Source organism: Apteryx mantelli, chromosome 18 (assembly GCF_036417845.1).
Source record: "Apteryx mantelli isolate bAptMan1 chromosome 18, bAptMan1.hap1, whole genome shotgun sequence".
Classification (NCBI taxonomy): domain Eukaryota; kingdom Metazoa; phylum Chordata; class Aves; order Apterygiformes; family Apterygidae; genus Apteryx; species Apteryx mantelli.
In genome coordinates, this window is record NC_089995.1 from 4,596,665 (window position 1) to 4,610,000 (window position 13,336).

The 13,336-nt window shown below is 45.5% G+C and overlaps 1 non-coding gene across 1 annotated transcript; it reads right to left on the reverse strand.

The window, feature by feature from the left end:
* Positions 1-9,378: 9,378 nt before the first annotated feature.
* TRNAE-UUC (transfer RNA glutamic acid (anticodon UUC)) lies at positions 9,379-9,450 on the reverse strand. Its single transcript has one exon. It is a non-coding gene; the product is annotated as a tRNA-Glu (tRNA).
* Between the last annotated feature and the right edge of the window lie 3,886 nt (positions 9,451-13,336).

The following is a 13,336-nucleotide window of genomic DNA, read 5'->3' on the forward strand; positions in this document are numbered from 1 at the left end:
TTTTAAAACCAAAACCAGCTGTGAGGCTGGAACTTGGTGGGTGCCCATGGGGCTGCAGGCAGCCGTTTGCCACTAATCTCCAAAACCCCTCACCATACACAGCATAAACTTTCAAGGCATGATTATCCGGTAAGAAATAACCCCCTTTCAGCAGTTAACAGAATGTGCTGTCTACAACAGCATTTAATTTTTAAGGTGAGCCCTGAATTTGGATCAGTTATCTAATGATGTAATTCCCTATTCTGTAACAGTTCCCCTCTGCATCGATACTCCCTTAAGATGAGAAATTTTAAATTGATGTCTATCTCTAATAGACTTTCCTCCAGCTCCCCTCACACTAGCTGCCTGAGCTGCTGGTTGCAGATTAAAATCTACTCGAGCCTGCCCAGCAGTAGTTCATCAATGACAGTTGTTTCATTAGTTGATGAAAACCCGCTTAAAAATAAATTCTAATTAAACTAGAAACTGAAATCATATATTTTTGGAGCACAGACCGCTCCTATTTTGGTGGCACGCTCTTCTCTGTGCTTTCCTTCCAGAGCTGTTATTACTCAGTCCCCTGCCTTGTCACTGTAGATGTGGTATCAGACGACACTAAATAAATAGCGCTCTCATTAAAGTCTTTGGCAATCCAGCGGCAGATTGAATTATTCGTTTCTCGAGATTCCCTGTGCACGTGAGCAAGAGGGGGGAAAAAAAGAGAGGAAGACCAGCTTCAGCACCAAGGGACTGGCATGCTCCCGTGCCGGGCAAAACCAGAGCCATGGGGGAGCCAGGGCTGTCGGAGCAGTTAAAAGAACAAATTTCCCTGGAAATCCTCCTTGCGCTGGCTGCCTGGGGAGCTGAATGACAGCTTGGCTGGATCTGTGTTTTCCCCAAATCCACGTGGGCTGCAGCAGCGCCGAAGCAGATGGGATTATAGGAAACCTCAGGTCTTTTTTGACCAGGCTCCTGGACGAGGATGTCTCCTCTCTCCTCCATGGTGGGTGCGGACTGGGGTTGCCTGCGAGTCATTTAAAGAGACTTCTGTGGAGGATTCGAGACTGGCTGCTGGGGGAGTTCACACGTTCAGGAGCACGGGGTGCCCCCGGGGCTGGAGACACTGGCGGCGAGAAGGCTCAGACGCGCAAATGCACTCGTGCACCTCTCCTTGGAAAGATGATTGCAACTGTTGTTACTGCTAATACTGATTTGCACCTCGACCTGGGCTTCCAGCACGCTCAGCGCAGGTAACATGCACCATGCACAGCTCCCAGCAGCGGAAACTGCAGGAAGCCTGGTGCCCCACTTCTCTGCTGGATTCTTGCTCTGGGCATATCTCAAGGGCTTACTGCCTAGAGCCACGCAAGAGTTTTTAGGAAAAAAAAATCCTTTATTTTTTCAAATAAAAAATGCAGCTTTGGGGCAATAAAAAAAAAATGAAACAAACAAGAAAAACACCTCCAGGAGGCAAATCTTTCCAAAGTCAGCCTGCCATGTTTTTTTCAAGGAAATGCCTCCAGTTTTTGGTTCAAATTTCTTCCCCTGGTTCCTCAGTTTGAACTGTAGGGGTGAGATGATGCTCACGCACAAGGCAGGTTTTGTTCCTTAGCTGCGTAGGTGTCGTTGTCCCAAAGGAGATGGTGCAATGTTTAGGGATTTGACTGATGGACACTTCTATGCACAGCACACAAGAGCATCCGCTGTTGCTAGAAATGCCCTTTGAAGCTCATTCTTATTGTTTAAATCATTTGTATCGTATAAGTGAAATGTAATTCTTCAGCCTGCATTTCATGCAAATGGATGGACATGAACACGCACGCGTATGTGCGCACCCATGGTTTGAGATCTCCGTGGTGGGTCGCAAGGTGCCTGCTGCCCAGCTTCATGCTCCCGCCTGCCTCTCTAGGAGAAGAAAGGCCAACCCCAGCCCTGGTCTTGCCTTGAATGCAGGACGCACCAGATGCCCTGAGAGCAGGTACGTAGCACTTTGTGCAGCCAGTGACTAGGAGGACACATGGGATCACACTGAGTTTAGCAGGCAAACGGTCACAGGTAGAGAAATCAGCAGTGCTTGATGCGGATGGACCTGTGCTATGAGGATCTCACCGCTGGGAGGTCCGTCGGGGAGAGCCGGAGGGACCTGCCAGGTCTGCTCGTGTCCACCTCACCCCTGCGTTGCCTGTGTGTCAGTCAGCCCCTGGCTCTTCTCTTCCTTGCCAGCATGAAACTGCACCCTTCATCCATCCCTCTGACATGTGCCTAGGCTGCAGGAACGAGCTGGGACACAGTCTTGCTGCTGGTTTTATCAGGAATAGGCCTGCGTTCCAGCGGCGCATGATTTTAGAAATGCAAATAGGTTGGTTTGCAGATTTTCAGACAGGTGCTGGAGAGCGAGAGAGAGGTGCTCTGATTTTATCCAAACCAGTTTTCCTGCCCTGGCTACTACAGAAGTTTGCTACTCAGCCTCAGGAACACGATTCTACTTAAAGCACAGGTTCATGTTGTAGCTACTTCTTATTTACCAGACTGGAAAGTTACATTAAGAAGTTATCACTTATCTTGCAGGAGAACAGATTAAGAGTGAAGGACCATTCACTGGTTTGCATACAGCTGCACTTCCCAGGTTGCTAAAAAGACAATTGATGTACCAGTTCAGGAAGAAATATGATTTTCATTATGATATGCAGGCATCAGGGATTGTATTCTAATGGTCCCCTGTCACCACTGAAGAGCAAAATGGCCTGTGACCACTGTAATGGAAAAAAGGTTTCGCTGATATTTTGCATAGCATGGAGGGGTTTTGTTATTTTCTTGTAACATTTTGATGGCAGTATTAAAGGGACCGGTCCTTTTTTTTTCCCTAGAAAAATAAGTTTTAGTCTCAAAGTGAGAGATTTTGTTCCCCACTCACAGACAGTAGAAATATACTCATGGTATATTTAAATTTGAAATTAGCCTTTTAGTCAACTATAAAATAAAATAGTGGGTCACATTTTCAACAGTTTAGGCACAGACCTGCTTTCCGTGCACACCGGTTTGGGCAGGCAAAATGCAATGATTGCACAGAGTTGCCTGATGGCACCTCCCTTTTGGGCTCCCTGGGTACCCGACTACTTCTTTAAAACTTTTCTGACGGGGTCTAGAGCCTGTGGGCTTAATCCAGCTGTGCCCTTGCACCATAGCACAGAGCACCGCTGGCGCTGCCCGCGGCGGGCGGCTGCATGGGGGTCAGCAGGTCCCTGCCCCCTTTGCCCCTCAAGCTGGCACCCTCTGGCTCTCCAGCAAGCGGGGCAGGAAGGCTGCTGTTCCCCCCGCTGCTGTCCGCTGTCCCCTCTGAGCTAGGCCAGCTCTCCAAAGCTCAGGAGATGCTACAAGCCTTCTTCAGTTCAGCCAGCACGACTCACAGAAATGCTGCACCCACTGATTTTCCTCTTCCTCCTCCATTTGACAGGACTGTTGGGCTGGAAGGGGCTGCCCCGGTCACGATGCCCAGTGCTTTGCGAAAGGAGGTAGAAACACGATGGTAGTCGAGTTTAGAAGAGCCCAGAGTCCATGCAGTCACCAAAGGCTGGAAAGGCTTTCTCATGCCTCCCAGCAATCTGAAGACCTGCAGGAAAGTATCAAAGAGCAAAACTTCATGTTTTAGATTTGACTGGTGTTTCCCTGCCCTGCACTGTGAGACGGAACAGGTTTCATTCCCAGGGATTATATCCACGGTGAATGAGCACCGGGACGACAGGTCCCAGATCCTCCCTGGAACGTGCAAGCAGATTTCAATACCCTGACGCTTTCCTCTTCTCTTCCCACAACACTGCATCTCTAAAGCTCACATACCCTTGAGGAGAGAAAATGTTAGACCGGACAATTCACCAGGAGCGGGTTTTGAGATGTGTTTGACTGCACTAAGTGGGATCCTCCATCTCACTATTTATGTCTTATTGGGTGGATCCCAGAACCAGCCAGTCTAGAGATGGCTCACGCACCCCATGTGAACCAATAGCAATATTTGAATATCAACTATTCCCCACAGATTATTCAGGAACAATTCTTAGAGAAAAAAAAAAAGAATTCTCAACTACATTTGTGAATTACAGAAACTCTTAATAATTGATAAATTAAAGAATTTCACTATTAGCTTCAGAATAACAACACGAAAGATGTGGAAAATGCAGCAGGTAAGTGATTTGCTGTGATTTTTGTCTCCTGTTTAATTACTTGACTGCTGTAAAAACTAAACCAAGTTTCAAAGATAACTCAAATTCCCTCATCACCAGACAACATGCAACCCTTCCCATCTTGTGAACTTCCAGGCAGCTGGGCTGAGCAGCTTTCCTTTAAACCCTCCTAAGTTAAAGACAAACAATTTAGGTCCATTGATCTGTAGCTGCGGAGCCTCCTGTTTAAACTCAGGGAGATGGAAGAAGCATAAAGCTAGTGCATAGGATTTTCTTTGCATTGCTTAGATTAAAGGACATCAGGATGAGTGGTTTGTGTGATGATCAAAAGATTTAACACACACTGCACCTGTCACAGGTACGAGCTCAATTCCTTACAGATAAAAACAGAGTGGAGCTGGCATAGCATGAGAGACTTACAGGAAAGGACGTGCAGGGAGTATATTTAAAGTGTGCTGCGTGAATATAGGATTAAATGCTAGTATTATATGATAAAATGCTAATTTTCCTTAATTAGGCCATTCCTAGCATAAAGTTCCTGTTGATCAGAGAATTTTCTAGCAGATAAAGAGGGTGATAAGGAATCATCTTCACAGAAACATGAGAAAGTTTCTAAATACTGATTTGGGGAAAAAAAAGTAAATGACTATAACTCTTGTTATATATGCTATATATATATGACTTGCACTGAGGCTCTTTGGCCTCACCAGAGTGGTGTAAATGGGAAGCTCATGCTGCCCTTCTCATCTCCATTTGATATTTTAATTTTCCTCCAGAGACTTTGACTTGCCCATGGGAATGTGGAGGCCCTACAATTTCACCAGTCCTAAAATCAGGCAGGAAATCCAGAAACTGGTGGGAGAAGCCCTGTGCTGGGACACGACCAGTGCTGACGCACTCCCCAGTGCTGATGGTGAAGTGTGTTTCCACAGTCATCACTGATATTTCATGAGACTTGAACTCAGCTTAAGAGATTGTCATGTTCTTAGAGGGTCCTTTCTTATAATTTTTAACAACTAAACAAACTCGTGTCACGAAGCCCCCCTCTGCAGCCTGGGCAGCTCTCTGGTACCCAGGTTTAGGAAAACCTGCTGTCGTATCTGCAAGAAGCCCCAATCTGAGAAGTGATCTGTGCAGCAGGGAGAGAAACGCAGTGCAAAGTAGCGAAGGGGCACTGAGCAAAGCGGGGTGCTGGTGGAAGGGAAATTGGGAGCTCAGCAAGGCAAACCCCCACGCATTAAACCCACTTGGCAACTGTCTCTTTTGCCGAGCAGTTTTAACTGCCATCTGCCAGGGTTTGGCTGGAATTGGCACAGCTGGAGCCTAAAAACTTCACATCCTGGGAAAAAGCCCTCCAAGCTGCAATACGATCAGTGAATCTCTCCAAAAAAGAATCCTTTGTTAAGTTATCTTCTAATGCTAAATTTACATTTCTACATGCTCACGGGAAGTTAAAAATAAATAAATTAAATATAACAATCAGCCAATTAAACAATGCCCAGATAAAGATGGAATCCGGCAGGATGCCAAGGCACAGGCAGTTGGGTGATGCTAATGTCGTGATACCATTGTTTTTTATAATACTTCATTCTCATTATACATGTCACACCAGTCTCACTGGCCTGTCACACTCCCATTCCCAGTATATATCAAGAGGCACTAAAGGAGAAGAGAAAGGAGAGCTGAAAACAAGACGAGGTGCAGGTGCAGTGCCCTGTTCTCAAACTATGGCCAGTGTTTTCCTTTTCTACTCAAGGACACTTAAGGCAGCTCCAAACTTTTTGTTTCTCTAAAAATTAACTCCTTAACTTCCAAATCTTTACTTTCATTCAAATTAGACCTGGACATAAAATCCTTCTTAAAAAAGAGCAGGTTTTAAGCAAAAAAATGGAGAAAAGGGCTGTCTGGGACACAGGACAAAGCAGAGGAGGCTCCAGGCTGCCTGGCATCGTGTGAAGTGGGCATTCCTGATGTGTTCTCCATGCCACTGTCTACCTGGACCGTCCTGTGTTGTTATCACCCTGTCTGCAATCACCCCAGCTACCCTGGGGGAGGCACATTGCCCAGGGAGACCATGCCCATGCTTGGATTTTCAAAGTAATCCAAAGGAGCGCATGGCCTGAAGCCTTTTGGAAAATGCAGCAGCAGCCTGTGCAGGAAAGTCTGGATATTACATGGTTTGACTCTTGTTGGCCTAGCGGGGATGAACTTGTTTGGATAAAGAAAGATCTAGCCCTGAATGTAACTTGTCCTTCCATGTCATTTGTGAATATGTGCCTAAACCCCCTCTGCCAATCATTTATCCTTTGAGCTCTGCTTTATACCCTGCCTCCATTCAAGAGAGGAGCCTGTTGAAGAAGGATAATTCTTCTGTAAATCCAGGTTTCGTTGCTCTTTCTGATGTGACTCTAAAGGGGGCGAAAGATGCTGCCATTGTCACCTTGGCAGGACATCGCGATCATTGCTTGTTGTACTGAGTCGGCCTGGCACAGAAAGCATGGTGCTGTGCAGACTTCAGGAGGGTCATCTAAGCCGCAGCACGGTCCTCACCCTGTGCAGTGACTGCTCCACACGCGGGCGTACGAGGGGTGGCCTAAGGGCAACCTCTGCGCGTAAGAGCACACATTAACCTTTCTCCGCAGCAGCCATGAATGTTATTTCTGTTCCCGTGATGTGGTCCCTAGTTCAATAGGTGGCTGAGCCATAACCCATTGCAACGGACAGGCTGCTTTGTTCTGATTTGAGTAAGTGCTTCACCGAAGAACTGGATTTCAGGCAGACATTCTGCCTCTGATCATTTTTTGATGCAGGACTCCAATTTATAGCACTTGACAACCTGATCAACCTGTCCAGAAGTATCTCTTTAAACCGCTGCAATGGACAGATAATTTCTTCCTGGGTTTAGCCTCAAGAAAGCAAGTTCACAGCATCTTTCACTCCCTCCTTCCCTCTGCTTGTCGTTCAGAGGTGGCACAGAAATAACTGCTGCTCTGCCCAGCCTTTATAAGCGCCTGAGCATGGCATTTGCACTGCTTGAGCTGGCTGGGAGGCAAGCATCATGAATAGCCATGACGCGCTACTGGAAAATAAAGTGATCCCAATGCTGAGCTTGGAAAGGGTTATTCTTCACAGAGGAAAAGATGGTAAAATTTCCTTTGACAGGGTTGTCTTTTAATTACCCTGTGGAATGATAAAATCCCAGCACTGAAAATGTGTCTTTACAAATCTCTAGCTGGAGTAATTAGTCCCGTGCCTGGCTCTCCTGAGAGATTATTGCTGCCTTCTTTTCAGATTACTTACCCAAATAGAAGTGGAATCATTGCTGTGTTTGACAGTGAGATATAAAATATCAGATAAAGCTGTTAAAATACTGTTTCACACGATGGGTTTCTGCACAGTAAGGAAGCATCTGCTCCTTCAATACTGGCAGCAGAGCTGAGCAAAAAAATTCACAACTGAGGGATGAGATAATGAATCTCACTCCTTTTTTTTATGTTCCTGGTCATTCCTGGAAAGATGCAAGTAGTCAAGAATTTAGTCATTATTCAAATGACTCAAATCACACTGTTTGCAACTTGTGTCCTTTTTAGGGCTTGGTGATAGAGTTTTTAGGGCATGGTGATAGAGTTGTAGGTCTCTATTATGATCCGAGCAACTCAGCTGGAAATACTTATGCAACAAAGGCAAAGTTATTCAACGGTATCATTGAATTCTGAAATATCCAAGCCTTGTAGCACTGTGCAGAGGTATCAGATAGATACCTCCGTAAAAGTGTTGTCCTTTATGTACATATATGTATTTTACTTATAGGGGAGGTAAAATCTAGATAGTCCCTCCCTCCTCTTACGTATTTACTGGTATGAGCTCAGAAGGAAGCTTCTCATTAGATATGGTATAGATCTATGGTGATCTTTCCCTTAGAGATGTTACAATTGCTATTTATTACTTTTTGGAAAAAAGGAATCTTGCTTTGGGAATTAAAGTGCTTGCTGCATTGTGTCAGGCTATTAAGCTTACAATGCTCAAAAATGCATTACCAACAATTCTCATCCGGTGCTGAGCTGTTGTACAAATTGCACCCTTGTTATTTCATTCTTTTCTTACCCACAGGGCAAATTTATACCCATGCATAAGTGTTTTACGGGCCTGGTGTAACTGATCTGGTGGCTGCAGGGGCAGGGTGTACAGGTACGCTGTCACAACAGCAGCTCCATCAGGGCAGCAGTGTTTCCAGCCTTACTTCTTTATAGTTTGTTCAAAGAAGTTTTCCTTGCCATCTCAAATAAATGTTTTTGTGTAATTTTCACTGCTTCCAAGGCAGATCGGTGTCTCACTGATTTCTAAGGTAACCCAGCATCACAGCAGAGCCATCCCCTGGGTCATTAGAGAGGTGAAGAGAGCTTAGACAGCTCACTATGATGAAGAACCTTCTATCTTGTCCCTGGGGAAATTAAAACCATCCTAACACCTTCCAAGAATGAACATTTTGAAACACTAGTCACAGCCCAAGGATGGCTGGGTAAGAGGAGCAATACCACTTTGGAGCACAAGTCACAGGCTGTGATCACTCGCCAGCACTGCCATGCATCCCTGGTATTTCCCCTGGTCTGGAAAGACCCAGTGTCTGTTTGGCCATGGTCAGGTCTCATAATATTAGGACAGTTTTCCTAGAGGGTTGGGAGCCCAAGCTGTAAAGGAATAGCTGCTGACTGGTTCATGAAACCAGCAAATGAGAGTAATAGAATAATCTGGGTCAGAAGGGTCGTCTGAAGGTCTCTGGTCTAATCTCCTGCTCCAAAGAGATCCAGCTGGAGCAGGTTTTTTAGGGCCTTGTCTAGTTGAGTTTTGAATATCTTCAAGAACAGAGACCCCACAATTTCTCTGGGCCCCCATTCCAGGGTTTCACCACCCACCTGGTGACAAACTTATTCTTTATACCTAATGAGAACTTCCCTTGATCCAGCTTCTGCCTGTTGCTTCTCATCCTTCCACTGTACACCTCTGAGAAGAATCTGGCTCCTTCTCTGCATCTTCTCATCAGGCAGTTGCAGAGGGCAATGAATATTTCCCTTTGTCTCCTCCAGGCTGAACAGACCCAGCATTCAGGGTCTCTTTCTCCACGCTGTGCTCCAGCCCTGATGGTGGCTTCTGCTGGACTTGCAGGTCAATATCTTTCTTGTCCAGGGGGGCCCAAAAATGGGCACAATCTTAAATACAATTTTTCCCACACCGGGAGTCGAACCCGGGCTGCCTGGGTGAAAACCAGGAATCCTAACCGCTAGACCATGTGGGACCACATTTCTGCTTTTGCCAGTTACTTGATTATGGATTTGCATAGACAGATAGCTCCTGCTCCTGGGTGAGGCCCTACAGCCCTATAGCATGATCCCATTCTTTTCTTTTCTGGTATATCCCAAAACTTAGAGGAGGAAAACACAGCAAAATAAAAAATGCAACGGTCCGAGTTCTGTGATTCTGCTGGGACTCTGCTTTGACTCTCTCTGCAGCTCAGCTTAAGCCAGCGGAGTTAGTCTAGTCCCACAGTAGGATACACAGGAGCAGAATTAGAGGCAAGCACCATCCTGTGGGCCTGTGGCTCACTCAGGTGGGTGCTCCTGGAGCACAGTCCCCTGGCTCTGCCCCCACATGGGTCCTTGTGCCCATCTCCACAGGGAGTTCTGCCATCGCAGTGCTGAGGGCAAGATCACACCCAGAGCGACGAGGCATTATTAACCGATAATTGGTGGCAGAGTACTGCAGGAGCTAATGCCACACGGCGTGAAGGCATGCACTCAAGCCACTTCCCTTTTATTTGATTTGATTACATTTTTTGTTTTTGCATGATTCCCTACAGTAAGTAGTTCATAATTAACAGAGGATGAATAATATTTCCGCCACTCTGCGTATTAAGTTTTCTCACAACAAATGAAAACATAATTGCCATTACACAGCACCCTTATCTGAGGAAACACGCTGCAGTTGGGATGATGGAGATTTGCTGATAGGCACACACTTCTTCAGCTACTTAGAGATGAAAACAAAACATTTGTGACTGCTGGGATGGAGCTGCTCAGCATACTGAACCAACTTCGTACAGCACTTCCCGGCAATAGTCTCCACCATTGGCTTACAGCTGGGAAGACAGGAGATATCTCAATTGGTTCTGCAGCATGGGGTCTTCTGTGGAGCAAAAGGATGGGATGAGGACGCCTAGTAGCCAATACACAGGATGTGGTCCCTCCTTCCCTGTCCAAGGAAGCCCCCAAAAATGATAAAGTGAGGCAGGTCTGAGCAGCTTCCCAGGACTCTTGGCACATCTTTGAAGTGTCATGAGAGCCAGGACAGATGAAGCAGCCACAAATGCTGACAAGAGCAGACATTTCCCAGGGGAAATGACATCTTTCAAAAAGAGCCAGAGGGCCCAGTTCAACGCTGTGGGGCTGTCAGCTTGCATGGTTGCCCTGGGGATCTACACCAGGCATGGGACAGTGAGGTGGGAGAGGAACAAGGTCCTCTGAGGTGAGGCTGGGTAACATACTTCCAGAACAATATTAATGCTCCATCACATGCACACAGCAGCTCCTTGGGGACATTGAGAAGACATGACTGGAAAACCCTTCTTCTCCCAACAGAATATTTTTCATTTTCAGCAAAAAGTAATAGATAAAAAAACTGGATTTTTTTAATCCCAAGAACTTGACTAATGCTGCCAAAGTATTTACTGCAGAGACACCTGGCCAGATCAGGGACATCTCCCAGGAACATGGTATTGACCTGTCCAAGTAGGTTTTGCTTTGGGGGAGGTGAGTGCATGGGTATTTGTTTTCTCAGTGAGGACACTTTTCACAAGAAAATATATTTTTTATGAAAACCCAGTTTACCGTAGCCACGAATGAGAGCAAACCCCTCTGCTTTCCCAGCCCAGTTTGCACAGGCCTGTCCATGTCTGGGCATCCATGAAGACACACATATTCCCAAGGGCCATGTTTTGCCAAGCCAATGCTTGAACCTGTGGGCTCCGACATGATCTCAGGCTTTGTACACCCAGGACTGATGGACACAGGGGAGCAGTATCTGACGGCCATACACAAGGCTCACAGCACACTGCTGTTGCTCTTCTAGAGCTCTTGTCCAGCGCTGGAAGGACAGGATTCTTCATGATTATTCACTACTGGCACGCGGTATAGCATCCTTCTGTAGAGCTGCTTCTTCTCCCTCTTCCTCGAAGACTCCTTGGAAAGGCTGGTGTTTTTTGCACCCTCTTCAACAGGTTCAGGGAAAATACTGACTTTTCATCCATATCAGCTCTGCTCTGTCCAAACCTTGTGTCCCCCAAGCACATTTATAAAGTGATAGTTCATCCCAAGAGAGAACAGCCTGGAGTACTTCCCAGTGTCCTGCTTTTCTGTTTTGCTCATGTAACAGGCCAGGCTTCCCAGTCTTCGTCATGATGCTTGTGTAGCGCTGCAGACAAAATGTTCAGGGAAGATACAATTGCCAGTCACTTCATGCACTGCCTCCCAACATCTTATCTGAACTCTTTGAAAGCGAGTTCTCATCACTAAGAGAAATAATGAGTTTCCAAGAACATACCGTGTCCTGGCTGTACTTTCTAAGCAAATCACCGAATCACAGAATACAGACATGGCAGAAAACGCTGAACTGTACTGATATGTTTCAGAAAACAGCTTCATCCCCTATGTGCTGGGTGTAATTAGTACTCATTAGAGCTACTTACCATACAGACAATCCCAGGGGCCCTACCAAGATTTCTGCTGAGCACTGCACAGATCCACGGAGAGACACCCCCTGCTCCCATGCCTTAAAATCTGAATAGAAAATCTACCAAGGACACAGAATTAAGCTAGTTTTAAGATTACCAAAGCAATATACAACAGGGTTTCCTGCATTAGCAGAGGACAGCGCGGAGGACATCAGAGGGGCTCCTTGGCTCCGGCTCTCCTCAGCACCCCTGCCTGGGTGAGCCCTGCTAACCATGCTCAGCCAAACAGTTATGCATATGCATATGGGGATTTCTTGCTCCTGTAGTTTCCCTGGATGTACAGGAAAATAATCATTCATTTAACATTTGGAAGCTTTGTTGGAAGCCTGTTACTATCTCTCAAACAAACTGAGCTGCACACTTATCTACCCACACTTTTTATGCTGGATTAGAAATAAACAGAAAGTTACCAAAATAAACTTCATTGCTCAGTGGGTTATACTAGTGTGACTGTATATAATCCAGGGGATACTTTTATATAACTACACTGGCTTACACCAAATACATTGTATTATGAGGGTGCCTGCCAGTCCCTACCAAAGCTATTTCATTTTCATTTGTCAACCACAAGTGATGAGCTGGAATCCAAACAAAATAAAAATGAAAACCATTCCTCCCAAAGGGATTTACAGCCTTTAAAAGTTTTAAAGCAGATCTTCCAATGTGTTTCCAGGGCTGGGAGCTGAATAATTTTCTACTTGTACAGACTTGCAGGATTAACACACTATTTTCAGTGTGGTCACAGACCGCGGAACAGGAGAGGGACCGGCAAATCTTTGATGATAGCCTTCCAAACGCCTGACGTAGGGATACACCCTGTCCCCAGCAGTTTGAATGTGGACATCTTCAAAAGGTTGTCACCGCACATGTCAGTGATGTAACAGTCTTGGGACATGTCACAATAAGGTACTTGTTCCAATTTAAAAAAGAGTGCTCTGTGTTTTTAGAATACTGTAAGTGTACCTAAAAAGGCAGAAGCAAACAAGAAGCCATCCAAGATCTTTTGAAAATGAAGAATTCTCTTGATAATAAATCTCTTAATGAAATACAAGCAATTAAACTAAAAGCCCTATCGAATGCTGCTTGTCACTCCACACATTGACATTTAATTGAATTTTTTTTCCATTCCCTGGTCCCTTTTCCCTGATAAACAAATTCATTCACAACGGATCAGGTTTCACTAACCCAGAAACCAGATGATAGTCAATCAACTAATTGACACAACAAAGACTTTTATATAAAAAAAGAATTGTCTAATTAAAGCTCAAATGAAATTTAATGATACACAGACGTCTTATAATAATGAACAGCCGCCTTATATTAATTACTCTGGCTTTAACCCTTTCCCTTTTTCCGGTCACCTAGCTTGGGAGAAGGACACTGGAAGCGCAGGCAT